This window comes from Myotis davidii, unplaced genomic scaffold (assembly GCF_000327345.1).
Source record: "Myotis davidii unplaced genomic scaffold, ASM32734v1 scaffold193, whole genome shotgun sequence".
Taxonomy (NCBI): Eukaryota; Metazoa; Chordata; class Mammalia; order Chiroptera; family Vespertilionidae; genus Myotis; species Myotis davidii.
The window spans coordinates 551,131-567,831 of NW_006284616.1; the positions used below are offsets into that span (position 1 = coordinate 551,131).

At 40.3% G+C, this 16,701-nt stretch overlaps 1 protein-coding gene across 4 annotated transcripts in view; it reads left to right on the plus strand.

Annotated features, from left to right (window-relative positions):
• TNFRSF19 (tumor necrosis factor receptor superfamily member 19) overlaps positions 1-16,701 on the plus strand; it is a 105,030-nt gene that overhangs the window by 50,801 nt on the left and 37,528 nt on the right. The window lies entirely within an intron of this gene.

Genomic DNA, 16,701 nt, shown 5'->3' on the forward strand with positions numbered 1-16,701 from the left:
AAACTATGTCCATTGATTTGAATCTCAAAGTGAAATACAGATATTTTGTGGCTGCTGTACTCCATTCAAACTCTTATCTTTTCATGTGTGTATGTGTGTGTGTGTGTGTGTATATCATTATATATATATATATATATCATGCAACTCCAATGAACTAGGTGGTCTAAATCCTAATGCATAATGTCTTTGTGCCATGGCCCCATTAATTCCTGTGTTTTCCCATCTTAGTCCCCAAGCACTGTCATGTGGTGTCTTCCATTCCAAACACATTCCTCTCCATGAATTGCCTGCCCTAATTAATGTATTGTTAAATGGAATCTTAGTTCACTTCATTCATTTCTTTACTTTTCTTGTTTAATAAATAAGAAGAGAAACTCACTGTGTACTGGGACTATAACTGCAAATTGTGCCTTTTTCTTTATATATTAATATTAATTAATTAATCTTTTGACCATAATTTTCCTTTAGATATGAAAGATATTTGTTACAAGTTTTATGAACTTGCATTGATTTCGAATGGGAATCCTAAGTACAAATCTGGCCAATGAAAACCAACAGGTGTTGGGCCAAGAAAGAAATCAGCAGGTGGCCCCCCTCATATGCTCAGCTCATGCTTGTCTTTGCTAAGCAGGGCTTTAGTGAATTGTGTTTTACTGTACACAAGAAATAGGAGGTTTAGGCAGAGGAGGCAGGAGGGTTTTTATCCCAAGTGTAGGTTCCTCATGCCTTTCTGGGGAGCACTGGTAATATCAATGTTTATATTTAGGGGTTGTTTTGATATAATTTTCAATGCACGGGATTTGTCCTCTTCTTTCTGTGACACAAGTGTCCTCTGAACTAATTGAAGTTATTGCATTATTTTGTAAGGTCACAACTGTTTCCCATCAATTCATGGACTTTCGTAGTACATATTATTATGTCCTTTATCAAAATGCATTACTTTTTATTCTTCCTTTGAAGTGATAGAAAAGCAAAAAAAAAAAAATGCAGACTCTAACTTTTAAAGAAATGTATTTTGACCCTCATTTTTATAACATCTAAATATTCACCAAATGATTCATTGCAATTAATGAATGTAATCATGAATGTCTGTTATGTATTAGTCGTCATTGGGAAACAATTTGTTTTACTCAATACCATACCATCAGCCCACATTTGGAGGACACCAGGTCCAGAGATGTTAATAACTTTTCATTGCTGCCTGGTAATTGGCAGAAACAGTATTCAAACCTAAGTCTGTCTAATTCGAAGTGGTATGTTCTTTCCACCACACTCTACTGTCTCCCTAAGAAAAACCAAACTATCTAATCTGTCCTCTGTTGGCTGATGTAATTGCTTCATGTTGACTTCTTATATTGTTTGCTTCATAATTAATGAAAACTCTAAAAATATAACATAGAGAAGATCCTGAAAGAGCCTCTTTATGCTACACAATCTATAAAATGATGTGTTCTCTTGCCCTTTAAAATGGGGTAGCAACTTGATCTTGCCGGTGGGTCAGCTCAGCCATCATTTTGTCCAGAAGGCAAAGATTATGATCTTCATCCCAAATTACCATGAAAAGATTTAGTAAAGAAATTGGTATTGATCAATTTAAAGTTGGAAAGTTCTGGGTTAATTTTTTCTGTTTAATAATCTACTCATAAGTCTGAGGCACTGGAATTTTTTGCCTTTGGGGATCTGACTATGTTTGGACATCATAAATTAGCCTAACAATGTGGATTTCACATTTAACTTTTAATGTCTTGTAAATCCATACTTGTTATAACTTGAAAAGAAAATTAACTAGTTTAAATTATATGTATAGACAATTTTTCCATATAAACTTTTTAGAAAGCAAAGAAACAAATTATTTTTCAAAGTCAGAGATGTAGTGTGCACAGCTAATACTTTTTTGAATCATGAAACAAGAGTCTGGTGGTCTTTAGTGAGTGTTAATCCTTATTAAGCTCTGCAAAGGAAAGTTTGCTGCTTTTGGCACAGTTCTTGGGAATCATTCCAGAACACAACTAATCTCCTCAAAAGAGATCTTCACGTTTTAGGGGGAAATTATGTAAGGTGCCTTATGTTTTTATTTCTCCTACTTTGGGCTTTTCAACTTATCCCAAAAAAACTGCTTCTTCAGTGTTTTGTGTGTGTGTGTGTTTCCCCCCCAACCCTCCTGCCCATGAGGAGCTCCTATATTTTTTAGACTCCTAGTTAGCTATAAGAAAGTTATGGCACTCAAGCTATCTCAAGTAAAGGACACAGGCAGTACTGAGAGAGGCAGGAACTTCCTAGAACCCAGGGGTAGCCCTTGCTTGAAACTCAGGCAGCCATGGAGTCTGGAGACCATGGTCCCCTACAGCCTGAGGCTCTGAGCCCTGCATTTGTGCCACACAGCTACTTGCTCAGTCTGCAGGCCTCTCTTTATACCTCCCGGTTTTCCTTCATACTTTCACCAGACTGCATTGGTCTGGACTTCCCTCTTTCCACTCCTGAAGGACAAAATCTGATTGGTCTAATTAGATACCATTGTCCTGTGAGGCATCCTCTTTTCCGTTTACCTGTTGAACAAACGTTTAAGTGCCAGACACACAGTGAAGGACTGATAGACCCCAGTTCTTTTCTTTAGGGAGGGTACAGCGTAGTGGAGGAGTTGTGAAATAACTAGAGTTAAACAGTATTGAGATATAACACATGTAGAGGCAAAATTGTGACTGCTTAGTCCCTTTTTTGGAAGGATCCAGGGTACTCTGAGGGTGAATAATGGGTAATGACGTAGGAGCATTAGGGAAGGCTTTGAGCTGTGATTTAAAAGATCAGTTAGAGGAGGATGAGCCTGAAAAGGTGACTAAACAGAGGGTCCAGAGAAGTCTGGGGAAACCAGGGGAGTATGGTGGTGTGAAGCATACTGGTGGATGCTGTATGCAAGTTGAGTCTGTTGACACTGGAAATGCCCTTTTCACCTTGGAGGTCTTTGATGACATTGACAAGAACCATTTTAATGAGTAATGAAAATGGAGTCACATTAAAATTAAACAAGAAATTCATGTAAGCAGAGAATGGAGACCATTATAGACAACTCTGAGATGTTTGCCTGTGAAGGTGACAATGGAATGTGCAGACAAGGGAGGGATTTTGTTTTATTTCGTTTTTTAGGTGTAGACATATCTGCATGTTTTCATATTGAGAGAACAAAAGAATAACCAGGCACATAAGGTTTGTTGGAGAAGGATCCTGAAGCTAAAATGTTCCGTTGGCTTTATCTGGGAGGAGGAGGAGACCTCTGCCATAACCTGTGAAGGGGGGGTTGGGGGAAGATGAGCATGAGCTTGTCATTCAGTGTTGAGGTTGAGAAGTTCACATACCCTGCTTCTGTGTGTGCAACAGAGAAGACACTCTGTTCCACCAAATAAGACAGGAGCCAAGGAACTCAGAGGCTGGAAGAGCACAAGTGTTTGAGGTTCTCATTACAGATAGTGGGAGGCAGGTTGATAAGAGAAAATAGCGGTCCAGCTGAAGTCTGTGGTCATAGTGGTACATTTTTGATCCTCATATGATATCTGAAGGGGCTTCTACTGTGAGGATGACTCAGGCCACCTCTGAAACAGCCCCAAGAAATGCATAAGTTGCATCCTAAATATATAGCAAGCTACAAACAAGTTTTTAAAAGGGATGACTGTGTTAACACAAGAATAATTTTAAATTAAGGTAATATTTTTTTGGTATTGCTATAATACCTGAAGCAAACCAAAGTAACACTGGATTGAAAACTTCTCATGTATCTGTCAACTTTCCAAGGGGCCACCCCAAGTCCATACTTGTCTACGACTGGTGTACCTTTGGCCAAGAGACTTACTTAATTCTCCTAGGGCTAGGTGTTTTCCCTGTAAAATGGGGTTACCTACCTATGAAGGTTGTTGTAAGTACTGAATAGTCAATATATGTAAGTCACCTGACATAGTGTCTGGCAATGAGCAGGGTCTCCAATCTGTTGGCTCCCTTCCTTGCTCCCTCCACCCTACAATGCTTCTTGGGTTGTGAGATCTTAACTCCTAGTATTTGCTCAGAGATTTAGTATTCAGGAGAGGCAGTGGTTCAAAGAAGATCAGTGAGCTAGCACTGTGTGTATAACTGCCCCACTCAACAGGAAATGGCATAATAGGAGATTGCCAGAATTTTAGCCATCAGATAACAAATAGGTTCTCTACAGCTTAAATTTGTAATAAAGTGTCTAAATGTAAGTTTCTTTGTAGGGCATACCTGTATTCCTTATAAAGTGATTTTGAAAACAAGACAGAAGTTTTTGTCCCTCATGACTTATATTGCCCCAGTCTTAAGAAGGCCTCAAAAAGGCGTTTATCAGAGTCAATAGAATAGAGCAGCACAGTATGAGATCTATTGCTGGAGGTTTTGGATTCACATTTAGGCTCAGCCTTCTATGATGGTGTAACCTTTGGCAAATCATCTCACCACTTTGAACTTCCATTTACTCTTTGGAAAATGGGGACAATCATACCATGTTAGCAGATTTTAGACTGAACTATATGAGATAGTGTCCAGAAGCGTACCTGCCACAGAGTGAACTCAGTAACAACTATCTGCCCGCTGGCCTGCTCTCTTACAAATAATGGCTGCATCTGTCCTGTGTCCCTTGGCTCGCCCTGACCAGGTATGCTCTGTGGAAGGTATGGCAGTTGGGAGTGGTCCCATATGGGGAGGATCTCATGATGCAGTTGGTTTGATGTTTGTTTTGCTGGTCTTTCACCTCCAGAGGTGGGTGAGCAATGGAAAATACCTAGAAAGAGGCCGCAGTGGATTTTTGTGTTTGTCACTTCAATGGTAGACTACTTAGGCTGATCCCTTTTCTCTTTGCCCCATTGCTCAACCCCTCATGCCCCATGCCCAAACAGCATGGGCTTTAAGCTTCCCAACCTTCCAGATAATGATGGATGCGTGCATATAATTGATTAGGCCACCCATAACCTCTTTGCCAGTCACTAATAGCATTAATTTATAAGAACGACTAGCTGGTCATGGAGCCCAGGGCCGATTAGTGACATCACTGTAATTTGTAGGTGAATAAAAGGGACCCTTTCCATAGAAACCCCTGCTTCAGGCTTTACTCCTCTTTGAGCCTTCACTTCCTAGTAATATGTGCCCATTTAAGAAGAGATGGAGAAAAACACACAAGAAATTTGAGAACTACATTCTGCCCTATGTCTGATAAGAAATGCAGATTTTATCTGATTTCTTTTAGCAGTGTTTACTTAATGTGGAACAAACACTGGTTGGAACAAATGGTTTTGAAAAAATTCAAAGCTATTTTCACCGAAGTCCAGCTTTATTTAAGTGTGTTTAACCTAGATGTTTGTTTTGTTCTTGGGGGCTTTGTAAAACAAGCCATGTGATTACAAAGAGATAAGCGATCAGATAAGTGGCTGTGTGTGTGTGTGGGAGGGGGGGGGGGCTTGGAGGGGGGGGGGAGGAGAGGGAGCAGCTCTGTTGACCTGACACTGTTTAGAAACTTTACATGGCTTAAAACTCAGGAAACAGGTCTCTGTATCAACAAGTAATAAATCATATTATTTAAAGTATTAAAATATTTAATAATTATTTCTTGAGTAAAGTACCATGTAGGTATTTGGACAACAAGGGTTTTAAGGCTCCTGTTACTCACATTGCTGCTCTTCACATCTCTGTGTAGGTGTTTTTACTCACTAATGAATTGATAGTGTGTTTACATGTATAGAGGTATTACTATTTTTGTGTCTTGACAGGCAATGTTAAATTATTTTAAAGTAAAGGTACCTTGTAAATGCCTCTTTAAAAAATAAAAAACAAATCTAAAAGGAAATAAATTGGGAGTGTTTGATGAGTTTTCCAGTTTTAAAGGAAGGGAAGGGGAGTTGAGCAGAAGGAGGAAGAGAAGAGGGAGGTGAATTACAAGATGACTTAAGCTTTACCTGAATGATTTAACCAACTAGATTCCTGAAGTGCAGAAACCAGTTCCTAGTATTCTCCCAGCAGGTAGTACTCTGCATCCTGGGGTACTTAAACACTTAATGAATCTAACCACAGTGAATGCCTATATAATGGCATGCAGAAGAGATGCAGGAAATTCAAAAGTATTTTACATTTGTTTTGGAAAAATTATGTGATTTTTATTGTATCTGTGTATGTTCTTTTGCTTCTGCAGCAGAGTTCTTCTGATGAGTTTGCTGATATTTAGTGGCCTGGCTTTCCAGAGGTCTTACTAGATCCTCTGCAGGATAAAGATAGGTCCACAAAGCCAGTATGTACTAATTGAGGATTTAGTTTATTGAAGATTTTCAATAGTCTGTGGTCCTCAGGCCAAGACTCCTCAGTGTCCAGCTAGGGCATTGCTGCCATGTCTTGTGCTGATAGAGCCTGCTTTGGGGATGGTTTGAGGAACAAGATGAGTGCTGCTGTGTGTCCTGAGCAAATGGTTAAGGCAGTAGAGATAGGGAGCTTCCTAAAGAGAAGTCTTAACAATGGAGTTCTTTCCTGTTAGACTTTCAGGGTGGGGAACAGAAGGACAATGAGATCAAAGAGAACTTGGTAAAACAACCAAAAGAGCCCAAGGCTTATGGCAGACAAATTTAAAAGCCAGCATTCCCAGCAAACATTTGAAGCAAAGATGCCGTTGTTTTCACTAATTTATTTGTTGGTTTAGGGTACTATTGCTCTTCTCTTTTTCCCACTACCTATTGCTCCCTGCATGTCTTTTATATCATCCTTTCTTTTTGCCAATAATATGTAATTTCATTATTTTATTGAAAAACAAATTTAAAGTAATGGTAGCTAGAGGCAACTTCTGTGGAAACCAAAGGAACAGATCTTCTTGCAGAATCCAGGCATTGGAGCACTTTACTGAGAGGAATGCCATTGAGCCCTCCCATGGAATCCTTTTACTTTTATTGTAAGCCTTGTTCTGCCAAACCAAACAACCCTGGTGAAGGAAAGGAGAAGAGTGGGAAGAAGCTAATAAAGCAGAGAAAAGGATGCAGCAAGAAATGAAAAGCCAGACTGCAGTACAGCAGGGAGGAGTCAGAACACAACAAAAACCAAGCCATAAGAACTTCAAATACTGTATGTACACTATAATTTTGTGCCATTGAGTGTATAGCAAACAGTCCCATACAGCCTAATTAATGACTGACCCTTAAAGTTTTCTCTCTAATGCCACTCAGTAGAATAATTATAGTTCTCATTATTATTCTGGACATGAAAAAGGGTGGGGGATAATCAGAATACAAATTTGTTAAGAAAACTATTTATTTTAGAATGATTTCCATCAAGCATAATCCTTTTAAAAGTGTATTTGCTTATTAAGGTAAACAACTGTTATCTGAAAATATATTGAAAATTTATTATAGCAAGGTCCTCATTTTCCAAGGATGTTGAAAAAAATAGCTGTGCAGTTTAAATACCATAGCCCCTTTAGAAAAAAAAAAAGTGCTATAAATGCAAGTGCTTTGGATGATTACTGATTTCATATATTTATCTTTACTTAGCACTAGTTTCATTAAAGTTATAGAAATAAAAAATTCTTAGAAGTTTCTTAAACTCTTGTTCTCTACATTCATCCTTTTGGCCCAATATAAAACTGTTAAATATTGGTAAGCCATTAACTTTCTTCTAAGCGAAGAAAAGTGTAAGTACCTGACTCAATCAGGTGGCCCTGTGCCTTGAATCTGGGATGCTTTGGAGAGTTCTTGTTGGTCTGTGATGGTCTGTGATGCTCCTGAGTTGCCAATGAGCAGGCCAGAGGCTTTGAGAATAGCAGCAGTTGATTATTACCTAGTCAGCTATAAATCTAACTTCTCTGCCTTTATCTTCAGTCTCTTTTAGACATTTAAAGTCAATGAGCTGGTTTAAATATTTACTCATGAAGAAACAGGTTGTGGTTTGTTACAGGCCATCACTAAATTAAATGAATGTTAGATTAAATACAGTTTATTTAAAAATATGTAATTCAGCAGGCCTGTATCATTAAGTTGTGGACTTTTACAAATGAACAGTGATTTGTGTGTGTACCCATTAAATGCTGAATTTTGTCTTTTTTTAACTTAAAATTTTATTATTATGTGTTGGTTTCAGGTGTACAGCTTAGTGGTTAGACAATCATATACTTTACATAGTGTTCCCCTCGATATTTCCAGCGCCCCAACTGGCACCATACATAGTTATCACAATTATTATTGACTATTTTTCCTATGCTTTACTGGCCATGCCTAATTTTTAAGTAATGTTTTTTACATTGTGAGATGCCACAATCTTTCAGCTAACTTTCAGGCCCTCAGAAAAAATTCTTTTACTCCCCAAAACCTTATCAATAGTGTTTGAAGACTGAAGTAGATATATTTTATACATGGGTGAAGCTATGCATAGAGAAGGCAGCAATTACAAGAAACAAAATTAGTGCAGATCAGAGAGAAGGATGGCAGATGAATTTTGTCTTTAAATTATTTTCTGCAAGATCTTCAGTATCAAACTTAAGAAAATGTAATTGAAAAGCAGTCATTTCTGGAAAGGTTTTTAGTGTTCATAGGAAGCATGCTTTTCTTCAAAATGAGAAAAATTACTTTTTAAAAGTTTTTATTGGGCTATTTAACTCAGGAGACATGTCAAGAAATATGTTCTGAGTGTCTAATGTTAGTCTAGATCCAAGCAAAATGTATCATAGAGACATTTCTCCCATGTTGTAAATTGCCTGCAGGTGAGTTTGTCCTCTCACTCATTGACCAATATATTGAACTAGAGGCCGGGCACCAGTGGGGTCCCTTGGCCTGGCCTGTGCCCTCTTGTAATCCAGGACCCCTTAGGGGGTGTTGGACTGCCAGTTTCAGCCCAATCCCCACAGGCCAGGCCGAGGGACCCTACTGGTGCACAAATTCGTGCATCAGGCCTCTAGTATGCATATAAGATCTTTGGTTAATCTCTTCCTGCTCTCCCTTCTCCCCGCTTCCCTCTGAGATTCATCAGTCTGTTCCAGGTTTCCATGTCTGTGCATTGAGCATCTGCCCCCTGGTGGTCAGTGCGCATCATAGCTACCAGTTGAATGGTTGAATGGTCGCTTAGGCTTTTATATATATAGATGCCTACTGTGAGCACTGATGTGAGCACTGAGGAACCCACAGTGACAAACACAGACTAAATTCTCAGTCCTCAATGAGCTCACATTCTAATGCTCCAGAGTAGGGGTTTATTTAAAACTAGAGGCCTGATGCATGAAATTTGTGCATGGGGGGTCCCCTTAGCCCAGCTTGTAACCTCTCCAGTCTGGGACTCCTTGGGGTATGTCCGACTCCCAGGGATTGGGCCTAAACCTCAGTTGGACATCCCTCTCACAATTCTGGACTGCTGGCTCCTAATCACTCACCTGCCTGCCTGCCTGATCAACCCTAGCTGCCCCCCCTGTCAACCTGGTCACCCCCAACTGCCCCCTCTCTGCCAGCCTGGTCGCTCTTAACTGCCCCCCCCCACCAGCCTGGTCACCCCTTATTGCCCCCCGTGCCAGCCTGGTCCCCTCTTACTGCCCCCCCCTGCCAACCTGGTCGCCCCTAACTGCCCCCCCTACTAGCCTAGTCACCCTTAACTGCCCCCCCACAAGCCTGGTCGCCTCTTACTGCCCCCCCCTGCCAACCTGGTCGCCCCTAACTGCCCCCTCCTACCAGCCTAGTCACCCCATGCAGCCTGCTTATTCAGTCATTTGGACGTCACTCACTAACCCTCCTGCCGAACTGGTCTTAGCCGCCATCTTGTGAGGGTATGAGGGTCAATTTGCATATTACCTCTTTATTATATAGGATAAGGTGGTTAGAGAAGGCCTAAATAAGATGAGCCTAGGACAGGGTCCTAAAGGAAGGGAGGAGGGAGAAAGCTGTGGCTATAGGGAGCAACACACATAGCAGAGCCTGGAGCCCAGTGAATGCAGAAGATGAACTTGTGGGGAGGGTGTAGACTGAGTAGGGTTTGTAGGCCACTGTAAAGACCTGATCTTTACTTATAGGGAGATGGAAAATGTAAACTACAGGAATGACATGATCTGACTGAAGTTTTAAAAAATCTTCTGGCTACTATTGAGCATAAATTTCAGGGAAGCAAGGGACGAAGCAAAGTGATTACTTAAACACAATTATGTTTTGCTGATACAATAAATGTACACACTTTAAAGAACAGGCTTTCCACCCTTTTCTCAAGAATTAATTATTAGTTTAATTTAATTTAATTGAAATACATTTAATTATTTGTTATCTTTACATTTGCTTGCTCTGTGTGATGTCAAAGAAGACTGCAGAAGAATAGCATCTGGTTGATTTTTTTTTTTTGCTAAACTCAGGCAAAACACAAATTTGGAAGAAGTTAACTTAAGATTTTACATTGTACCATAAATTCTACTTCATCATAAATGCTTTCTATTCTTTTGAGTCCATGGAGACACAGATAAAGATATGAAAAATAAGATGGGGGAGCTTCTAACTTCTAATACAAATTATCACTGATGGACACTTTCTCATAACTACCTCATTTGATCTTCCCAAGACTAATGCAAACCAATATCAACTTGATGTTTTTTCTGGGATTAGCTAACTTAATTTTCACTGTAAAGAGGGCTTGATTTTGAGCCCTGGTCCTAACACCTAACTTTCAGACAAGTTACTTAACTTTCCTGTGCCTTAGTTTTTTCATGTACAAATAAGAATTCTAATAATATTAAAAGAGGAATGAAGCTTTGGTTGAATTCCTGAATCTTCTTCATGTTCCAAACTGCAGAAAAGTGTGTTCTTTCCAACCTAACCCAGAGTTTTGTTTTTTATCGTAAGTTCTGCCAACTGTAAAATTATAAGTAAATTAAGCAGTATTAAACTTCTTCTGGAATAGGAAATAGCAAGAACCACAGTCTAAATAAAGATTTTCTTTTCAATTTAGATTCAGTCATATTAAATCATGAATACACACACACGCTCCCCCCCCTCCCCCCGCTTAGGAGGAAGCTAACAGTAGAAATCACTTGAGTTTCGTCATCTTAGAATAATTTCACAGAAGATTACTTCTTTTAATACTGAAATGAGATAAATAAGAGTTATCCACTTTACTAATAACAGGAAACTTGAGAATTACAGGATGTAGAGTCCTTAGGTGAAAGTGTGCCTGTCTTGACTGTGCCTTCTCCAAAGATGAGATAAAGTGAACAAGGCCATGCTTTCATGGGGGCAGAGTCCAGGGCTTTAAATAGAGCCTGGCACACAAAGGGTTAAGCAAAGTCTGTGCAGGAACAGGGAGGGCAGTAGCCCAAGTTTCATATCTTTGTTTCAATTCCCAGATGGCAGCCTTGTCTGTTAGTCCCAACTGAAGCAAAACTATTTTTGAGCTTGTGTATCCTTCAGCACAGATGTTCAAGGCCATAATAATGTGTTTCTTTTATGGTGTCTTTTCTATTTCTTGGTGTAGAAGTTTAAAAGCGTCATTGTTTCATCAGTCAAATAAACACAGCGAAACCTTATAGGAATGTGGGACAATAAAAAGAAGAAAAACACCCTTGAAAGCAGGAATACAGTATTTCACTTCTCATGTTTGCAGAGAAATTCTGTGGACAATCTGCTACCATTTTGTGGCTTATTTTAGTGTTAATTATGGTGTTTATCTTAATTAACAAACCAAACAGTTATACTTAGGATCCACCAAGTGCCAAAGAGAAATATTAAAGTAATGTGCTTGCTCTGGCATACCAGACTTTCTCTGAACAGCACATGGCAATAAAAGTCTTTAGTCAATCCCATGGTCCCAACTGTGGGCAGTGGTGGCCTGTTGTTCACCTCCTGCCTTACCAGCCACTGTCTGTGATAGCAGCTTTCTCTTCTTTCTCTTTCTTGCTTTCTTTCTTTCCCCCTTAACAACATGCATGATAAATAATATTTGAACTACACGGTTCTGGTGGCAAACAAATCAGCAGGCCAAGTGACCTGGAAGTAATATTAAGAACAGCAGACACTGGAGGGGAAAAAATGGTGGCCAAATAGGCAAACATTTCTTGAACCTTTTCCCAGTGCCAGACTGGAAATAAAACTAAATTGGGGAACATTCACCTGGAAATACCAAGTGAGGTCCAACTGAGGAGGGGACTTATGTAAAGGAAGGACAGACGGCACATGGAAACTGGTAGGAAGAGTGAAGTTGCTGGAGGGGCTGACCCAGCTTCCACGGGTGGCAGACTGAGAGTGAAAAGGAATCTCTCAGCTATGGGAAGGTTATTTCCCTAAGAGGATTGAGGCTCAGAACCCAAGCTGGGCTCCACAGTCTAGAGCACCAGAGCTGAAACCAATGGCTCACGTAACATCCAACTGTGAAAGGCTGCAGGGCTGCTGGCTGCCCAGGAGACCAGAGCTGGTAGACCAGAGCTGGTTGCAGAGAAAACCTCAGTTTTGTTTTTTCTTGTTTATTTTTTAAACCCAGAGCACAGATGTTTGTTTGCAGCTACTCACCCAAGGATTTGGTGGAAGGAGGGTGGTGTGGACTCTAGGTACCTAAGGAGAAGCTGGGGTGGGAAGCATTGGGGAGAGCTGCACAAAAGCAACAGCCTGGAATCCCTGGAATCCTGCATTTGGTCATTATACCCTCCCCTAACTAAAATGGCCATTTTCCTTAGAGGCATCAGCCCCTCTCAGAAGCCACAGCTCAGGAAAAGGAAAAAAAACTTGCCCTAAGTGATACAGCCCACCACACCCTCAGGAGCCCTGCCTGCCACACTCTGCATCTTGACCTTTGCAGAGGAGACAGCAACAGAGGCCAAGCAGTCTGAGTGACTGACTTAGGGGTGTGGCTGTCCCGGGAACCTCACTGGTGCTTCCTCACACAGGAGAGCTAATAGAAACTCCCAGTACCCAGCTGATCTCACTGAACTGCATACAAGGATCTCCACCCAGCTGAGCGCAGAATAATATTCTGGGCCACTCACAGAGGAGTAGCTCTGGGACAGGGAAACACATACACCACTTTCCCTGAAATCTGAACAGCACCTCCCCCTTATAGGAGACCCAGAGGTCTATACTCCCAATTCTACCTGAAGCCCTTTCAAAACAGACTTTTGAGTAATTAAGATTGATAGTTGGCTGGCAGGTGAAGGTAGACAGAGGCAGAGCCCGGGAACCTGAGGAAGTTTGATGACCCAGCCCTGGGCCTTGTGTTTCTCACAAACTGGCTTTGGAGTGCACCTTGGCCCGTCCCACTCGGCAGCCAAATCCTGTGGAGACACTCAGAAACTGTAGATTGCTTGGAGCTTCAAACAGTTTGTTGAAAGCCAAAGGAGGACAGTTTCTGACAATAAGTACACCCCCAAGGACCCAGAATTAGCAGACAGAACAGTTAGCCATAATCATCAGCAGAGCAGGATCCAAAGGGAGTTCCCAGGAGGCACTAAACTGCTGAGACAAATGCCACTTCACTTTTTTTCTTTTTTCTTCCCTTTTTTATTCTTTTTATAAATATATCTTCTTTATCTGTTTTATTGATTTGCTATTATTTTAGTATCTATTGTTTCTTTTATATATCTAATTTTTCTCTTCTCTTTTCCTACTCTATTTTTCCCTTTTCTCATTCTTTCTCCTCTATTTTCCTTTTCAATTTTTCCTCTTTTCTATTATACCATTTTCCTCCCCTTATTCTTTATTTTTATTTTCTTTATTCATTCTCTTCCATTTCATATTCCTTTTTCTTCTCCCCCTTTTTCCTCCTCATACTTTTTTTCTTTCTTCTCTTTCTTGCTCTCTTTTCTCTTTCCTAATTCTCTCTTCTTTTTTGGTTGCTTTTGTTGTTGTTGTGGTAGGAGGTCTTGTGTATGTTTCTTTTCTTTCTTGTTTTGTTTTATTTTCTTCTGTTCTGATGTGATCATGGGTGAGCCTCATGAGAGGATATTCCATCCACAAATGGGACAACATTCAAGACCCAAATACAACAAGAGAACCAAAATAACCCAAACAAGGGGCATTCCTAGAGCACCCAGTTCAGGAGATCTAAGAGACAGCACTTACTACATAAGACCATGCCACAAAACACCTACTACATAAGACCACACCATAAAGACTAGGAGGCATAGCAGTTTGATCTAAGACATAGAAACAATACAAAGGGAAAGCAAAAATGGGAAGACAAAGAAACAATACCAAAATGAAAGAAAAGGAGGAATCACCAGAAAAGGAACTAAATGAAATGGAGGCAAGCAATTTGCCAGATAAAGAATTCAAAGTAATGGTTATAAGGGTGCTCAAACAATAGTGAGAACTGCAAATAACTTAATGAGAACTTTATGGAACTTAATAAGAACTACACCAGCATTAAAAGAAAAAAAATGGAAACCATAAATAAGAATCAGGGGAAATGAAGAATGACATAGCTGAAATAAAAATACCATGAAGGAATGGAAGGAATCAACAGTACATTAGAAGAAGCGAAGGGCCCAATCAGTGAGTTAGAAGACAAGGTAGAAGAAAATACTCAATCAGGGCAAGCTATTGGGGAAAAAATTAAAAAGCAGGAGGAGAGTTTAAGGGAGCTTTGGGACAACATGGAACATAACAACATCCACATTGTAGGGATACCAGAAGGAGAAGAATCTGAGCAAGCAATAGAGAACCTATTTGAAGAAATAATGACACAAAATTTCCCTAACCTGGTTAAGGAAAAAGTCACTCAAGTTCAGGAGTGCCAATCAAGCTGAACCCCAAAAGGCACACACCAACGCACATTATACTTAAAATGACAAACATTAAAGACAAAGAAAGAATCTTAAAACTACAAGAGAGAGACAGAAAGTTACCTACAAGGGAGCTGCCATTAGACTCTGAGCTGAGTTCTTAGTAGAAACACTTCAGGTGAGAAGGGAGAGGCATGAAGTATACAAAATAATGAAAACCAAGGGACTGAATCCAAGACTATGCAGCAAGGCTGTCATTCAGAATTGAAGGTGAAATAAAGAGTTTGCAGACAAAATAAATACTAAAAGTATTTATTACCACCAAACCAGCAATGCAAGAAATTACAAAGGGACTATTTTAAGAAGAAAGGGAGGGGGGGCACAGGCATAAAGGTTTAAAACAGCAAGAAATAAGTACCTATCAGTGATACCCTTAAATGTAAAAGGCTTAAATGCTCCAACCAAAAGACATAGGTTAGCTGAATGGATAAGAAAACATGACCTATATATATGCTGTCTACAAGAGATGCACTTTAGAACAAAAGATTCACACAGGATAGCCCTGACTGGTTTGGCTCAGTGGATAGAGCATCGGCCTGCGGACTGAGGGGTCCTGGGTTTGATTCCGGTCAAGGGCATGTGCCTTGGTTGCGGGCACATCCCCAGTGGGAGGTGTGCAGGAGGCTGATGATCGTTGTTTCTCTCTCATCAATGTTTCTAACTCTCTATCTCTCTCCCTTCCTCTCTGTAAAAAATCAATAAAATATATATTTTTAAAAAAAGACTCACACAGGATAAAGGTGAAAGAATGGAAAAAATTTTCCATGCAAATGAAAAGTTAAAAAAACAACAACCCTGGGGTATTAATATTGATGCCTGAACCAGTGAGCAGGAATTCTTCATGGGAACATATCTCACAGAATAGAAGAATGAAGGCGTGGATCAGAGGAGTTCAAATAAAGCAGGAGTTTATTGCAAGCAAACACGGGCTCTCCACTCGGGATGGGACCCAAATGGGTTTTCCTCTAAGCATTCTGCTCTTCCCCTTCTACCTACTAAAGGCCCACTCTTTGTCTATCTGTGCCACTCTCTGAATGGTTCCTGGCCTTTTTGCAACATTTTATTTTGCACTTGCAATAAAAAATCCTTGCTTTAAAACACCTTACTTTTCTGCTCTCCATCCTGTTTTTCTGCTATCCTGTTTTTCTGCAAAACATTTTGTGGTTTCAGCTAGCTCCATGATTCCTTCTTCTTTGTTTTTTTCTTGTCTTGCACAGCGCACTTTATTTAAGCATTTCCTCCATCCTTACATTACCTTTAGCACATTACGTCATTGCTTTTTTCCATAATTACATTATCTTGAAGGCACTGCATAAATGTGGTATTTTATTAAGCTGGTCTATTGATGGGTGGGAGAAAAGAAATGTCTTCAAATGTTCTCAGGTCCCAGATGAGTTCAGAAAAATAATTCAAGGCCCCTTTGGTGGCAGGGATATCGGATAGGGGTGTGTGGACACGTGGTCGGCAAGAAACGAATTTAGGTCTGGTCCTACAACGTCTTCCACTGCTGTGATTTTTGTTTTATGATTCTCAAAATAATATATGCTCATTGTCAAAAAAATGTGAAATTCAGAGAAAAAGTAAACAACTTGCAATCAGTGTGATTTGGGGGAATAAACTGTTCGCTTTGGGAAAGCAATGAAGAGGAGAGAACACATTAGATCTCTGGCCCAGAACACTGGGCAGCAGGATACCCCTGATTGATGGATTCAATCAGGGTTTGAAAGGCCATCTCCTTTTCTGCCACCTGTATGGTAACTGGCGCCTCCCCAACAGGGCTCCTGGACCCCATCACCTGGTCCTACAGTCCTCTATGTGGAGACACTACCCGGGGACCTTCCCCGTAAGTGTCTACCAACTGAAAATAGATCCCGAGTCCGTCCCCAGCCCTCTTCACCTTCAAATCCTCCCCTTTCTGATTCCTCCTTCTTCCACCTCTTTCC